The sequence below is a fragment of the Colossoma macropomum genome, unplaced genomic scaffold, assembly GCF_904425465.1.
Source record: "Colossoma macropomum unplaced genomic scaffold, Colossoma_macropomum, whole genome shotgun sequence".
Lineage (NCBI taxonomy): Eukaryota > Metazoa > Chordata > Actinopteri > Characiformes > Serrasalmidae > Colossoma > Colossoma macropomum.
In genome coordinates, this window is record NW_023494802.1 from 4,623,044 (window position 1) to 4,638,728 (window position 15,685).

At 37.7% G+C, this 15,685-nt stretch overlaps 1 protein-coding gene across 1 annotated transcript in view; it reads left to right on the top strand.

Moving 5' to 3' along the window:
* Window positions 1-7,187: 7,187 nt before the first annotated feature.
* Window positions 7,188-15,685, top strand: part of LOC118822534 (protein kinase C and casein kinase substrate in neurons protein 1-like) — a 73,393-nt gene continuing 64,895 nt past the window's right edge. Inside the window, exon 1 of the mRNA XM_036591633.1 lies at window positions 7,188-7,292. The gene's annotated coding sequence lies outside the window, so the exon portion shown is untranslated. The remainder of the gene's footprint in view (window positions 7,293-15,685) is intronic.

Genomic DNA, 15,685 nt, shown 5'->3' on the forward strand with positions numbered 1-15,685 from the left:
ACAAAATACAAACGTTTTTCATTTTATGTCAACATTAAATATAAAAACTCAAAAGATGTGTGTATGTTCAGTTTGCATTTTTGAATAATAAATAAAATGGCTCCATATGTATTGTAGAGATTGTGACCCCTGGTTCCTATCACTACTGTAAAGAAATCTGAGTTGGTAAGATTCTCTACAATGAACAATTTTGACATCAAACCACTCTGAATGACTTACATCTCAACAATTGAATTATGCATCTATACAGATCAGTGATTGACTTGTTAGAAATTTTAAAGAATCAGTGGACTTTCCCTTTAACTAATTTCTTTGACATAAAGGAAGCAATTATCACAGCTGTACTATATGTAAATGTGTGTAAGAGGAAAGATGGCAAAACAAGGTTCTTTATCATCCGACCTGAGAAAGGCTTTTCCCTAAGAACATGAAATATAATCTTATATGCTGCCAGCACAGTCCAAAATACAAAAAGAACATATTGTAATACGTGTTCCGTATATTACTCTTCAGTGCGGGTTAGAGGGCCTGAGAGCTGATGAAAGAGTCCAACAAGCTCTGAAATTGCACTCACACTCACGCTGGTGTAAAGCTCTGGAGATTACGGCTCTTTGCAGATGTCTGTATTTGCATCATGGTGCTATTTACTGCTGCATGTTAGAGTCTCTCTGGATGGAAGCATCTGCCATCGAATCAGCATAAATGTTATGAGGGTTGTATATGACACCCGGCTGTTTGATGCAGTGAAGTGGATCACATGATCATAACACAGATCCCACGACTCCAACTACAAACGCAGAGAACGTTACTGACATAATTCAGCACTTAATGACACAATGTGTACAAAACACAGACATAAAGAAGAAAAACGTGTTATCCCTCTGTCTCTCTCTATTTTTCTCCTATTCTCTCCTTCTGTCTCACGCTTCCAGTCTTTCTCTCTCTGTCATTTTTTCTCTCCATATCTTGCTATTTTGCTCTTTCTTGATTTCTGTCTTTCTCTCTCTCTCTCTCTGTCTCTCTGGCTCTCTCTCTCTCTCTGACTCTCTCTCTCTCTCTCTCTCTCTCTCTCTCTCTCTCTCTCTCTCTTTCTTTCTCTTCTCTCAATCTTTCTTTTGTTCTCTCTCTCTCTCTCTCTCTCTCTCTCTCTCTCTAATGCTTCCTATATTTCTCTGTCTTTCTGTCTGTCTATCTCTCACCACTGTCCATCTCTCAATCTCTGTATTTGCCCTCTCTTGCTACCTCTCTCTCTGTCATTCTTTCTCCATTTCTTGATCTCTTTCTTTTGCACTTCCCCCTCTCTCTATCGTTCTGTCTAACTCTCCATTTTGCTATCTCGTTATTTTGCCCTGTCTTGCTTCCTGTCTCTCTCTCTGTCTTTCTCTCTCTTTCTTTCTCTCTTTTCTTTTTCTATCTCTCTGTCATTCTTTGTCTCTTCATTTCTCCGTCTCTTTCTTTTGCACTGACCCCCCTTCTTTCTGTCTCTATCTCTGTCACTGTATCTCATTTTCTCTCTCTTTCTTCCCTTTTGCTCTCTCTTTCTCTGTCTCTCTCTCTTCTCTTCTCTCTCTCTTTCTGTCATTCTTTGTCTCTTCATTTCTCCGTCTCTTTCTTTTGCACTGCCCTCTCTCTCTCTCTTTCTTTTTGTCTCTATCTCTGTCACTGTATCTCATTTTCTCTCTCTTTCTTCCCCTTTTGCTCGCTCTCTCTCTTTCTGTCTGTCTGTCTGTCTCTCTCTGTCTCTCTCTTTCTCTCTCTGAGGTAATTTCATGTTGTGGTGAGAAGGACAAATAGTTCATCAGCACTGTGAGGGGAAAACAGATTTGTCTTCTGCTCGGCTGTGAGTGTCTTCTGCTTCAGTGTCATTTTTCTTTCTCAAACAGAAATGAAGACGTAACAGGTACAAAAGAAATAAAAAAGACTCAAACTACAACATGATGAAAACATCCAAGACCAGAAATGCATTTGCTTAGACATAAAAAAATCTATTTGGATGAAATGATGCTCACATGCTGACAAATCCAGACTTTAATAAAGTGAGCACAGTGAGATCTGTGTGTGGTCATATGAAAAACTGATGTTCATGTTCATTTTTCCTGTGTGGAGCTCTAATTATTAAATAATTGCTTCATTCATCTTGTTACTCCACTTCTTTTTCACTTGCCTAGACATCTGTGCTTCAACCCTCTGGAGTCTTAGAACATTTTCTCAATATTTGTATATCGTCTTACATTCGCCCTTAAAGGCACTTGCACGTAACGTGACACCCCCATGCTTCACATCAAAATGCTCCATTATCTTCGTCGCTACTTTCCAAAAATGCTACAGCAACTTCAGCAGCTGTAAACTCTTTGTACGCCATTTCACATGTGTCTCTGATGTGGACTGAATAAAGAATGAAGGGTTTCCGGCATGATGGGTCAGTCCTTAGTAGTTTCCTGAGTCTCCATTGGTCAGTTTCACACAAAATGTAGACAGATACACTAATCCACCAGTTACACACTGTGAGAGGCAGATGACATGTGTCTCAGCCCCTCTTCATAGGCTCATCATCCTGGATGTGAGTCACCTACACTATTAGAAATAAAGGTTCTGTGCAGGTACATTATTTGTTCATTAAGGTATAAACAATGTAAATGTACCCTTAAAGGTACAAAAGTGGTTTTAAGGTCCAACTGTGAGCCTTAAATAAGTTTTTCCAGGTGAAATGTACATATTTGTACCTTTTCATGACCTAATGTTTTAAAACAGAACAATAAAATAAAAAGCCTGGAGACGAGACGGGGTGAGTGGAGTCAGTACAGCTTAGAAAATATAATTTCAGTGGATTATGGTACAATTATGTTCCCTGACTAAAGGTACTGAGATGTACCCTTGAGGATACTACCCCATCTTATCTTATCTTTATTTCTGAGAGTGTAGGATCTGTGATAAGATAGAATGGAAAGAGCGACTCTACAGATTTAAAAAAATGTTTAAACTACATTTCTGCTCATTATTATCACAAAGATAGAGAAACAGATATAGAAACACCAATTTTGATGCACAGGTGAGTGTGTGGACCCCAGAAGGTTAGTGTCATAAGAATCAACCATGAGTATGCAGGCTTGACCTAATAGTGCACTAGTAGCCAACAGGCAAAGATCTCTGATTACACATGCAAGAAGACGGAAGAAAAAGCTATTCTTATTTGATGTATGGCTGTGATCAAAAAGGGTTAATAAAAGGTCATAATCTAAAAGGGTCATTAGAAGCCCATCATCTAGAAGAGCTATTGAAAAAACAATATATTGAAAGGGCATTGAAAGGCCATAATCTACAAGACACATTACAAGGGCATGTTCTAGGAGGGACACTGGAAGTCTTTGTTTAAAAAGGGGCATTAGAGGGCCAGGGTCTATAAGGGCCATTGAATGGCCAGAAGAGACATTGCGAGACCTTGACTAAGAAAGGACATTTAAAGGCCATGGTCTAGAAGAGCCATTGAAAAAGCATTTTCTAAAGGGACCATTTAAAGGCCATTGTCTAGAAGACACATCAAAAGACACTGATCTAGAAGGACATGTTCTAGAAAGGACATTAGAATTGGGAAGAGCCATTAAAAGACCACAATTTAGAAGAGACTTTGGAAGACCTTGTTCCAAAAGGGACATTAGAATAGTCTGATCTAGAAAGGCCACTGAAAAGCCATGCTCTACAAGGCCCATTAAAAGACATGAACTAGAACAGCCATTATGAGCTTATTATCTAGAAGGGCCAATGAGAGGCAATGGTCTAGTATGAAATTGGGCTTTAAGGGCCAATTTTTTTTGAATGAATGCCAGTGAGCATTTTGAAAAATGTAAGTATAAAAAAGTAAATTAAAGTATTTTTTATATGGCACTTTTATGACATTGTCACAAAGCAGGTCCAAGCCTCAAGGTGAGCAAGCCAGTGGTGACAGCGGCAAGAAAAAACTCCCTAAAACCAAAAGGAAGAAACCTTGAGAGAAACCAAGAGTCAAAGACACACCCATCCTCCTCTGATCTACACCAGATAGCAAAACAATAACACAACAAGATCAATATGAATAAAGACTTAAGAACTGACTAATGAATATGCAACAGTGAAAAGTGACTAAAAAAGACATGAGCCTGTTATTACACTGAGGTAAACAGGAGTGATATTTAAAGCAGCAGTGATCAATGCTTAATATCGCTTCTCAATTGGATTCATCAGTGGTTAATTATTTGCTATTTATTGCCTTACAAAGGGATTTAAATGATGTTATTACTGCTATTATTTCTGCTTTTCCATCCACATTATGTATGTAACTTTTTTCAGAGGTGGTAAACATCAGTCATGGGTTCTGTTAGTGCGTGAAACATGCATTATTTATAGGTAAACACGGAAGTCAAAGCATACTTTCCATTTCAATTACATTAAACATGAGATGATGATGGGTCAACAAAAATCTATCAAAACAGAACGGCAGAAAATGGACATCTTCACCTTCAATGTCATTTGTTTCTATGTATAAATGAAGCCTTGAGACTCTTCAAGATTCATCAATACAACCTATTTAAATAAATTACTATTTCACTGAAAATGAAGCTGGAGAGTTTGGACATATGTTTTGTATGCAAAAGTTTGGACACCTCCGGTCAAATCATATGTTTGATTGACTGTCTAGTCAATCAAACTAGTTAAATGAACACATCCTCCACAGACAACACACTTAAATATGACATTTTTTGGGATGTTTTAGTGAAAAATTTCTATTTGTTTGCTGAGTTGAACATGAACATGTCATAACTTTTGCACAGGCCACATTTTATGTTGTTTTTTTCCTCCAGTATGCTCAATTCAGCAAATAGACAGCAATTGTCTATTCCACTCATAAAAATGACCCAATGGTGCCATTACTGACATTAAATAAATTCATTTAAGTAACGAGTTTACATAAAATTGCTAAAAGTCATGAGTACATTTAAATGAATAAAACTGTTTAATCTAAAGTGGATTCCATTCCAACTATAGAATTTTTAGACCACTCTTCCTTCATCAGAACTAGGAAGAGGAGGCCAGCCTTTCGTCTGTAACATTGTTCTTTCATTTCTTCATTGTGCGCACGTTTCACAGACACCATGCTGACTCACTCAACATAGAAAATATAGGCAAATTAGGTACAGAATCAACAACTGTTCTTAACCTATACATGGCCAAGAATTACTGTTCAGTATATCCTCCCATTCTACTCTCAGGAACAGCTCACATAAAACATACACACAGATCACACATATCACATACATATTATAACACAAAGTAATAAACATAATATTACACATAAAACATATAATACAGCAGATCCTTCACAATGAAACCCAAGTAAATTGTAATGGCATGTTTCAATGTTGTTCCATCAACAATTGAACTTCAATTTGTTTGAATAACTGAATAAAGTTCATACAACAAAGTATTGTTTGAGTGTACAGTGTGCAGAAGGATGTGTTGACTTACATTCAATCAAAAATACATAGAATTTTACTAGGGACATACAGAACTCTGTATACAACTGTGAAAAAATGTGTACAAAAAGAACCAAATATATATAAATACAAAGACATAATGTTTTCTATTAGAAAGTGCCTAAAATGTGCATTATTTATAGGCAAACAAGAATATGTTTACACTGTGCCTTTCAATTTCAATAAAAGGGAAATGATGTTTGATCAACATCTCATCCCCTTGGAAATGATAAGGTTCTATCTGACATTTTTGTCAAAATTTTCTTACTCTGTGACAACTTCTTAATATTTTGTGAGTTGTTTTTTTAAGTTGTGGGCATTTATCTCTTTATCTACAAAACCAAAAAGGTTCTCTCACCAAAATCAAACTCTGTGAACCAGTCAACACTCTGAATACACATATGAGGATCGATCAGGTTCTGCTTCTTTGTCATGTCGCCGCACTGCTCAGTGACTGCAAGAAAAGTTTACAAAACTTTATGAAACATGAAACATGTTGGTGAAACTCTGCCTGTCTTCTTGCAGTTCTTAAAAAAGCCTTATTGTCTTAAATTTTGTAAATGTTAAGTCTTAAAGGTAATTAAAAAGTGAACATTTTAATTAATGGGCTCTGACCTACAACATAAACATTAATTTCATTCATTCATCCATCTTTTTTTCTTCTTTCTCCCAATAAAAGTCATGTTGGTGCATTAGAGTCACATTTCTGACATAAACCAAAACTTCATACTGCCTTTAGACTGACCTTACCTGTTTATTACAGTAGCTGGTTGCTGTGAAATCTAAAGGAAATTTAAACTAATGGTTTCTACCTAAAACTGACCTCTGCACTGGACAAAATATTTCACACTGACCATTGTACTTAATCTATCAATCAATACTTTTGTGAATAAGAAAAGGATCATTTGTCACAAAACATAGAACATAGAACCTTATACCTTCCAGCAAAAAGTGAGTTCTTAGGATTAGAAGGTTCTGTCTGCATTTGACCTGTTCCAAAAAAGCTCATTTACAAATTTGAAAGGATTTTGATATTGTACGTTTAGAATACATTTAGGGTGTCTGTCATTTTCCTGTATGAAATAGACGTGTTCCACATATTCTGCAATTTGAAATGCAAAATCTTTTAAGCTCAATGTGTCAAAGCTGCTGAGAACGCAGACAGAACCTTAGAATTCCAAGGGGACGACCTATTGACGATGCTATTCCACATACATAATCAACCTGGACATTAATAAACTGAGGGAAAATATGAGGTTAAGATAAGTGATTATTTGTGTCAGACAGCACATGAAAAGCATGCATTATTTACTGGTAAACAAGAAAGTCCACTGTCAGTTGCATCAAAAGGAGGCGATGATGGGTCAACATCCATTACAATGAATGAAACAGACATGATGCATTATTTATAGGTAAACAAGGAAGTGCAGTCATGCTATCCCTCACATTAAAATAGAGATGATAGCCATTAAGGCTCGCCTTTCCATTAAAAATGATATAACCAACATCATAAAAGCTGTCATTCCTCATGCACTTGCTAATACGTAGCATGTTGACGTGGATAAAGGCTGCAGCGTGCATGGTGTTCCACTGAGGATGGTCCACCCCCCACCCCCCCCACCCCACCCCCTTCTTCTCCTCCTCCTCCTCCCACCCCTCCCACCCCCACTCCGTCGTTGCATCGTGATCTCTCGGATGCAGAAGGAGCAGCACGCGCACAGGGGTCACCTTTCCGTCCGTTTCTGCAGCAGGAGGAGGAAGCTGCACCTTTTACTGCACAGCAGGGTAGGAGCTGCTCTCATATCATACATCACTAAAGCATCAGATCTGTGTCGTGCCTTCTTTTGCCGTCGCTCGTTTCGTTTCGTCTCCATTCGACCTCGTCGTTTGTTTTTCTCTGGCAGCTTGCGTGTTTTGCCCAGCGACCCTACACCGCAAAGGGTCAGCAGCTTGTAAGAAGCTCGTCTTTTTTTGCCTTTCTCTGTCTTAAAGCTCGCCTAAGCACTGCTGCGATGCTATTGCTCTGAATGGAAGTAATGGACACGCAAAGCTGCATGCAAACGATGGAAAATCGTGCATATGAAAAAAAAAGGTCAGCTGCTGTCCAGCACAACAGACGGCAAAGCGCGAGCTGAGCGCCTGTAGCGTCACATTTGTACATTCTAGGGCGAATAACGTCGTTAACCGTTCACGATTAGTCGTTTTAGGTCGAGATAGCATGCTCGAGGTGGGATGCATATTGTATAACAAATGGTGCTTTGAATGTACATGATTTAGTTGTGTGGTTGTATATAAATCAGTGTAGTTTTTCTTCCAGAACTAAGTCAACTGAAGACAAAATTGTGTTGATGTGACGTATTTTGTTCGAATTATTCGAGCACCATTGACTTCAGTGTAGAATGGATAAACAAACCGAGGAAAGAGACTGATAGAGAGAGAGAGAGAAAGAGAGTCACTAACACTGTGATTGCATGCTCTGTGTTTTTTTTTTTTTCCCTATTTCTACATCCAGCTGAATGCCAGTGAGGACATCCTGACTCGGTTATGTAACAGTTTGTCATAATACACATGGCAGTTGACGCATCAAAGAGCCTCAGATAGCTTTATCCTTCTGCACGCGCCATAGGGAACACTCCAAGTCTGGCCATTCACCAAATCTTACGGCAGATTTTTCCATTGTCATACAAGCTACATGTGTCTTCATCTCTTAGTCCTCATAACTGTGCATTGAAAAGAAGTCATGCATTAACTTCACTTTGAATTTACACAAGAATAGTGTATATTAGCACAGTTTAATATTTTAGTTTACTTTTGTCAGCAGTTATGTTGAGGTGATGTTTCATTCAGGTGGACATTATGCTTTCAGTTTGCTATAATAACCAGTGAGCCCAGTTACATGCTTAAAGGGACATTCCAGCTTAAAACTAGCTTTAATGTTACTTGTCATGTTATGTAATATTCTGTTATGCAGCATTGCATCGCTCGGCCTCAAAGGTTTGACAGAAATATAAGCGTGTATCTTTTTATTTGGTTTTCGTCCATCAGTGTTTTCTCACTACAATACCCAGCATGCATAATGCAAATATGCCATAGATCCATTGAGAATCCCCCCACAGTGACAAAGAAATACCACTCGTATTACATACATACAGCTCCCTAGCAGTGACGTTTCCTTATGCATTAGCCAGCTAGTAGGAAAAAAATGTAAACAGGCCACCAGAAAGCACCTGTAGTTTTTCAAAAGCTCCTCCCACCTTCATTGCTACATCATCAGAAGGGGGTTTTCTTAGTCTTTAAACTGGAAAATCCTACTGTGGCACCACTTTAGGAATGTTTACAACAGACGCTGTAAGACATTTAAAATTTTGGCTGGAGTGCCCCCTTAAAAATAAAGGTGCCAGATGAAAACAATCAGCGATGCCTTAGAAGGATCACTTTTGGTTCCCTGAAGAACCTTTCATTGAATGGTTCCTGAAAAACTGGTTTTGTGAATAAGCTGGTTAGGTGAAAACATTTTTAAAGTTAATGAACCTCCACATAATATAAAGGCCCTTTACATGTACAGGATTTTTTCCAGGACCATATTTCTGAGCCAAGAACTATTTAAGAACCTTTATTTTGAACAGTGCATATGATTTTGTTCTGCTGGGTTTTAATGGTTTTGTTCAGTACTATGTGCAGACGTCACTGATGTGCTAAAGCAATTATTGTATAATTGGATGATGCATGAATGAAACTCATTTAGAATTACCCAGTCATTAATTTGGACTTGAGTCAAAGTTATACCCCCCTTTTTAATTGTTTAATTTTCCAGAAAATTCTGCCTAAATAAATGGTTAAGATGTGAACAAAGTCATTCAGAGTGGTTTGATGTGAAATGTGTCATTTTAGAGAAACTTAAAGAGTCAGATAGTGTGTAAAAGGGCTATATTTTCACATCGTAGACATTAAGACCCCTGGTTCCTATCACCACCACCATAAAGAAACCTAAGTCGGTAAATTTCTCTACCGTGAACCATTTTACACCAAACTACTCTGAATGACTTTGTTTACATTTCAATAATTGAATTATGCATACATTTAAAAAAAATCAGTGGAATTCCCCTTTAACTAGTTATTATTAAATATATATTACCAGTGCTTTGGATAGACCTCTAGGTACCTCAAGTGAAATTATTATTTATTTATTTTAAAGATTTTTTTTCTTTCCCTGCTCGATAGAGTGTGAGCGCTCAGAGAAACAGAATGAATAGCAGTGATTCACTGTTATTGATCCTCAGAGGCCTTAAGCGTATATTAAGCAAACAGTTTGTAAATTATGCACTTAAAAATGCGATTATCAATAGTGTGAAATTTAAATATGGAGTGCATTTGGCCTGGCTGACCTCCATGGCCTGTTTGTGGTTTTCACGGAGCTGTTATTGTGTAGGCAGTGGGTTGTTCAGTTTGTGGTGTTGTTTGAGAGCTGTCCGGGGTGCTGAAGTCAGTATTGACCTCTCAGCATGATCTGGACTGACTACCTGTCAGCAGGGTTTCCGTAATGGGCTCCAGAAAGGCAGGGTTGGCAGAAAGACTGGAGAAGGTGAAGGGAGCTTAATATAGTTGTCATTTAAAGAAGAATAATGTGGAAAACCTCTCTTTTATTCAGGTAGCTACAAACGTCTCCCTCGACTGCATGTAAGTGGCCCAGTAAAAGTTGCAGTGAAGCTTTGGCACAGTTACTTCACCCAAAGCCTCCTAATGCCACTAGAAAGGAATGAAAGCTGAACAGTATGAATAATATTTTGCCTCAGAACTACCTGCATATACCTCTCCACTATCAACGCATTTAAAAAAAATACCTTTTAGGTCAAAATCATATCTCAAAACTGTTTTGAAACAATGTCTCAGATATCAGGCGGCTTCATAACCATTTCATGTAATAACTGTGTGTGTGGGATCTTTTAGATCGTTAAACACTTCAGACGTCTGGTTCCTATCACCACAATTGAGCAGTTCTTACTCAGTAAGTTTAAAATGTAACATCTTACATCATATCACTCTCGTGATTTTGTTTACATATAAACCATTGATTTTTTTGCAGAAGTTTTGAAAAACCCCCTTGAAAATTGCTATGCGGGGATAATTAAACTTTAATTGAATCGAATTTGGCGTTGCAACTATGAAATACAGTATGCAACATAAGTAATAACCCAGTGGTAGTACCATTCAGGACCTTGAATCCAGATTCCGCTTCTGGATTTTGCAGCCACTGGTAGGTATAATTTTAGGATCAGTCATAGTCAGGAGGAGGTCTCAGAACAAACAAGATGGTGATTAGGAGGCCTGTTTAATAAGCAGCACACATGGCATCGTACAAGCTCACCCAAACGACCTTGTTTTGCTTCAAAATGTTGTTTTCATTCAAAGTATACTGCTGGCTTAAGCCCCTTCCTTCCTTACTTTACTCTGACAGAATATGCATAGATGTATAGAATTGATCACAGATATTGGCCTCCATGAAAGACAGCAAATGAGAGAACCTCAGAAGAGGCCTGTCTTGGTAGTACAGTTTTAAATTTAGTTGTTTTAAACCATTTTTATCAGTTTTTTGATATTGTAATAAATCATTACACCATTAGCATATATCATGATATGGTCAAAAACAGCCCTAGTGGTTATCATGGTCTAATGCTACATTTCCCATTGAACATACCCGTGGCCTGGGTCATCCAGTGGATGTCCAAGGATCCTAAACTCTTTGATATAGTGGTGTCTTAGTTCATCATCAGGAAAAGTTTCCCCTTAGTATTGTGGTTCTCTTATGTTTGGTATGAGAAGAAAACTGTCCACATTCCCCAAGGTAAAATATTTGGTTTGCCAGAGCAGATGAACAAAGCAAGGCACAAATCACCTTTCAAGAGGATGAATGTGTTTTAGCTTGGGTGAGAAAATGACTCAGATCTGCTGTGAAAATATTTTACCTTCTTTGACAAAAATGGCTCATGATGATTGAAACATCAGTTCCACTTATTACCTCTTTGTTTCTATCCAGAAAACATCAGCCTGGTGGTAAATATTATAAATGACTTTCATTCTGAGGCTCTTTGCTTGTATTTTCATTTTGTTCCCCGAGACCGCAGAGATGGTCACAGAGATAATCAACAAGCTTCGCCCTAGCATGGTTTTGGTTATGATTTGTGCTCCAGCGGGGTGATGTTTCTCTACATCTCCATGAGTAATGGAAGGGACTGTTCTGATGATAATGGTGTACCACTCAAGGCAGCCACTGAGGAGCCCATATGGAGATTGGTCACAACATTTCAACACTTACTGAACAGATTTGTGGTCACCTAAATCTTTCTTTTTCCTTCCCTCAGCTGCTCTTCTTTATTTAAAGATTGAGGTATGTGATACTACAAATGACACAGATTCAACATCGGTTTTGGAAAAAAATGTGTAGTTCCATCTCTAAATGTTAGGCAAGAATGCATGTAATGTCCACTCGTAGTAGCAGTTCCTCAATTGTTCTTGGCTTGGACATATGGTTCTTGGTGTGTTATACAGAAGTATAATATAGAAGTAGGGCTGAATGATTTGAGGACAGTATCTGATTGCAATTTTTCCACTGTCAAACTGCAACAAGGTAAAAAATATGCTAAAATGTCTGTCACAGGCTTCAAGTAAAACATGAAGTATCTTTTAGAAGCTTCAAAGCTCCATGTTTAATCTAGAATATCCAAAAAAAGTGCAAATAGCCATTATCTTAGTGCTAACATACCACTAGAATCCCATAGGGTGCTATCATACATGCATACATACATACATACATACATCATCTAAACCGCTTATCCTTCTGGGTCGCGGTGGGGTGCTGGAGCTTATCCCAGCTGTCATTGGGCGGAAGGCAGGGTGCTATCAGAAATGAGCATTTCAGTGATTTTTTTCTCATGTATACAAAAGTTCTTTAAAATTAAAAATGTTGCATATCTAATTTACAAAAATCACTTTTAAAAGAAACCATCCGTTGAAGGGTTCTTTATGGATCCAAAAGAACATCAGAGAAGATTCACTCTGTTTAGACTCACTTGGCTGTGGTGCATGCAAGGCCTGAGAAATGCCAACTGAGAAATAACATGAATAATTACTGGAACTATTTATTTGTCATCATTTAAATCTAAGAGGTTCCTTCCTTGGTGCTTAATTACATCTGATTAATTTCCTGAGCCAACCTACGAACAACTGATGCATTCCTGCATTTTGCAGCCAAGTACGAGCTATGAAATCATGAGCAATCAAATCGAGATGCCTTGAAAATGACTTGCTGATGGCATTTCTCTCATTTTATCTAATATATGTAAATGCAGTAGGCCTGAATGTAAAAGTCCACATGAATAATTATACATTAAGTACTTTGAATCAGATTGTGAGTGAGAGAAACGTGTGGAGGGAAGACTTGAGTGGACTACATCCAATTAGACTGTAATAGACACAGTCTGTGTAATAGACATGATTGCTCATAGACACCGTGCCATGGATGACTTGGCATGGTTTATTTTCCTGTTTGTCATTCATGTGTGGTTGTATGCGTGTCCTTGTCCTTGATTTGTCCAAGTAAACGACAAGGTGACATTTCTAAAATGGTCCAGGCGGAAGGTTTTACACATAGATTTATTGTTATGTCTCCTATGTCTCAGGCTGTTTTGGTGCAGTGTGAGGCAGTTATGAGAGAGAGAGAATATAGCCAGTATACAGCAGATGAAACAGAGAAATAAATATCCTTTGTTGTCTGGTTCCTCATTGTGATTCTTCCCTAATGAAACATGGTTTAATTAAATGGTATAAAACACAACCGATGAAACAAATTGATTTTTTAAATAATATTGCACACTGCAGGATTATGATAACATGTTTTCATGCGACATGTTTAGGGATAGATTATGGGAAGTTCATTTGGCAGCACTCCACATTCTGAACAAAGGAGCAAGACTCAATTTGGCTGCATAGCATGACATTTGATGCAGTATTTTGCCTATAATAATAATATTCAATGAACACATTGCTGGTGGCAGACAGGCGTGAAATACAGGCACTGAAGCTGAAGAGGTGAATGTGATGATTTCTAAGCGTCTAGAAGAGCCATATAGATTACAGTGACTGGGGATGCATGGTGACCTATTTGAAGATATATTTTATGCTAGATGAGCAGAACATTCAACCCAGAACCCTGTTTTTTTTATTTTAAAGTTAGTTCACAGATCTTGCTGTCCCTATGGCAGGCAGGGTTGCCAGGTCCAGCCAAAATCTCCAGCCCAAAGTTTGCTTAAAAGTCCACCACCAGCTGAACCTATCTTTTCTTGCGTGTCTATTTTTTCGAAACTAGCTCAGTTTGGTGGAAAAACCGCCAACCTGGCAACCATATCAGTGCTCTGTACCAGATACTTTAATGAGAAGTGAAAGTGGCCGATTCTGCATAAGCACCTCTTCTGTAGATGCAGGAGTTTTGCCATGGTCAGAACTTGCCTTTTGGGTATGGAGGACTCCCGTAGTGTGGAGATCTCAAATATGGATGGAATGAAAAGTTATATTGTAAATGATATCTCAAGCATCTTAAGTAATAACACATTAATACAGAAGGAGTGGAAAGGAGAGTGGTTGTTTTTTAACTGGGGGGATGGCTTCCCCTTGCATACCCCTCAAACTGAGCCTTGGGTATCTACACAAAGATGGCTCTTCCAGGGTTCTTTAGTATAGGCTATGGTTCTGTTTAGAGTTCTGTATAGACCATTTCATGCTTGAATAGTTCGTTGCATGGTGAAATGGTTCTTCAGACTGATGGACAATGTGTTGTAAAAGGTTCAATGTAGAACATTGTTGATATAGCACCAAAAAGTGTTCTTCTGTTATTGCAAGCTTGACATCATAACAATAGAAGAACCCTATTTGGTGCTATATAGAACCATTTTCAAAAAGGACCATTGTGGTTTTCAAAAAGGGCCAGTAGAACATTTTCTTTGTAAGATTATTGCCTTTACTAAAGAACCCTTGTAGAACCATCTTTTTTGAGTGTGTATGTAATTTGATACATCAAAAAGGAAAGGAATTATGGTCTGTGGTCTCAAAATGTGTATCTTCTTAAGATCCCCACTGTACTGAATTAGAAAAGCAAACTTTAAGTGATGCTTAACCATCTAATTGGAATTTGTTACAGAATACTTGAAACTTCAGGACTTTGTGTCATTGAAATTTTTTTTTTGGGCTAAAATTAGAATGATGGCAAATTTGTTGCTCTTATTTCCAACCTGGCTAGATTTGATTAGCTACAATAACACAATCCAGTTTAGTAGTGTTGTATTTTAAACTGGATTGTCAATGACAAACAAAGATCACTGCAGATTTCTCTTTACACTGAATGGGATTTTTGCCAGTGGGATTTTTGTGAAGCTTATCCAACCTGGCAACAGTTGCTATGAAAGGAACTGTAAGTTGCGCATGGTTAAGTCAATTTTGTACTTTTAATGTTCCATAAAAACCTTAAATGGTAGTGTGAAGTCATGTGAGGTGGTTATTAGGAAGCTTTAAATGAATTTCTTGTAATCTGTGTTGAACTGGACATTAAATGGGCAATTTAGTGACCACAGTTGTGAGCTATGACCGTTACTGTTTTTCTTGATATACTCTATTATAAAACCCAATCATAATCATATGCTTCAGTTTTAGTCATGTTTTTTATAACACAAGTAAGTTTGTTTAATAACAAATTTTAGTTGTTTTTTTTTTGTTTTGCTAAGACACACAAGCAGTTTAATAAAAAGCCTACATAATTTCAATGTGTATAAATTTGACTTTTTTTGTATATTTTAATGTTAATACCAATCATGGTCATTGGTCATCAATATCATAATGAGAAATTGCTATTATAACTTCCCTAATTGTGAATTTAGTTGGCATAGCAACAATTCTATTAGTAAAATGTTTTTAAAAATCTTATTTTTAGGTATGAAATCTGATGTTTAAGTGTTTCTAACTGTCCTTTAGATGGTCTACCCCCTTGTGTGTTTTTGGGAATTAGCCTACAATTCCAGTTTCCTCAGGGTTTCCCAACACAGCTTTTCGCTCTGTTGCTCTGTGTGCTCTCCATCTTTAGTGGCATTCACACGTTGGTTTGAGTGAACAGACAGTGACTGTACCTTTTGGAT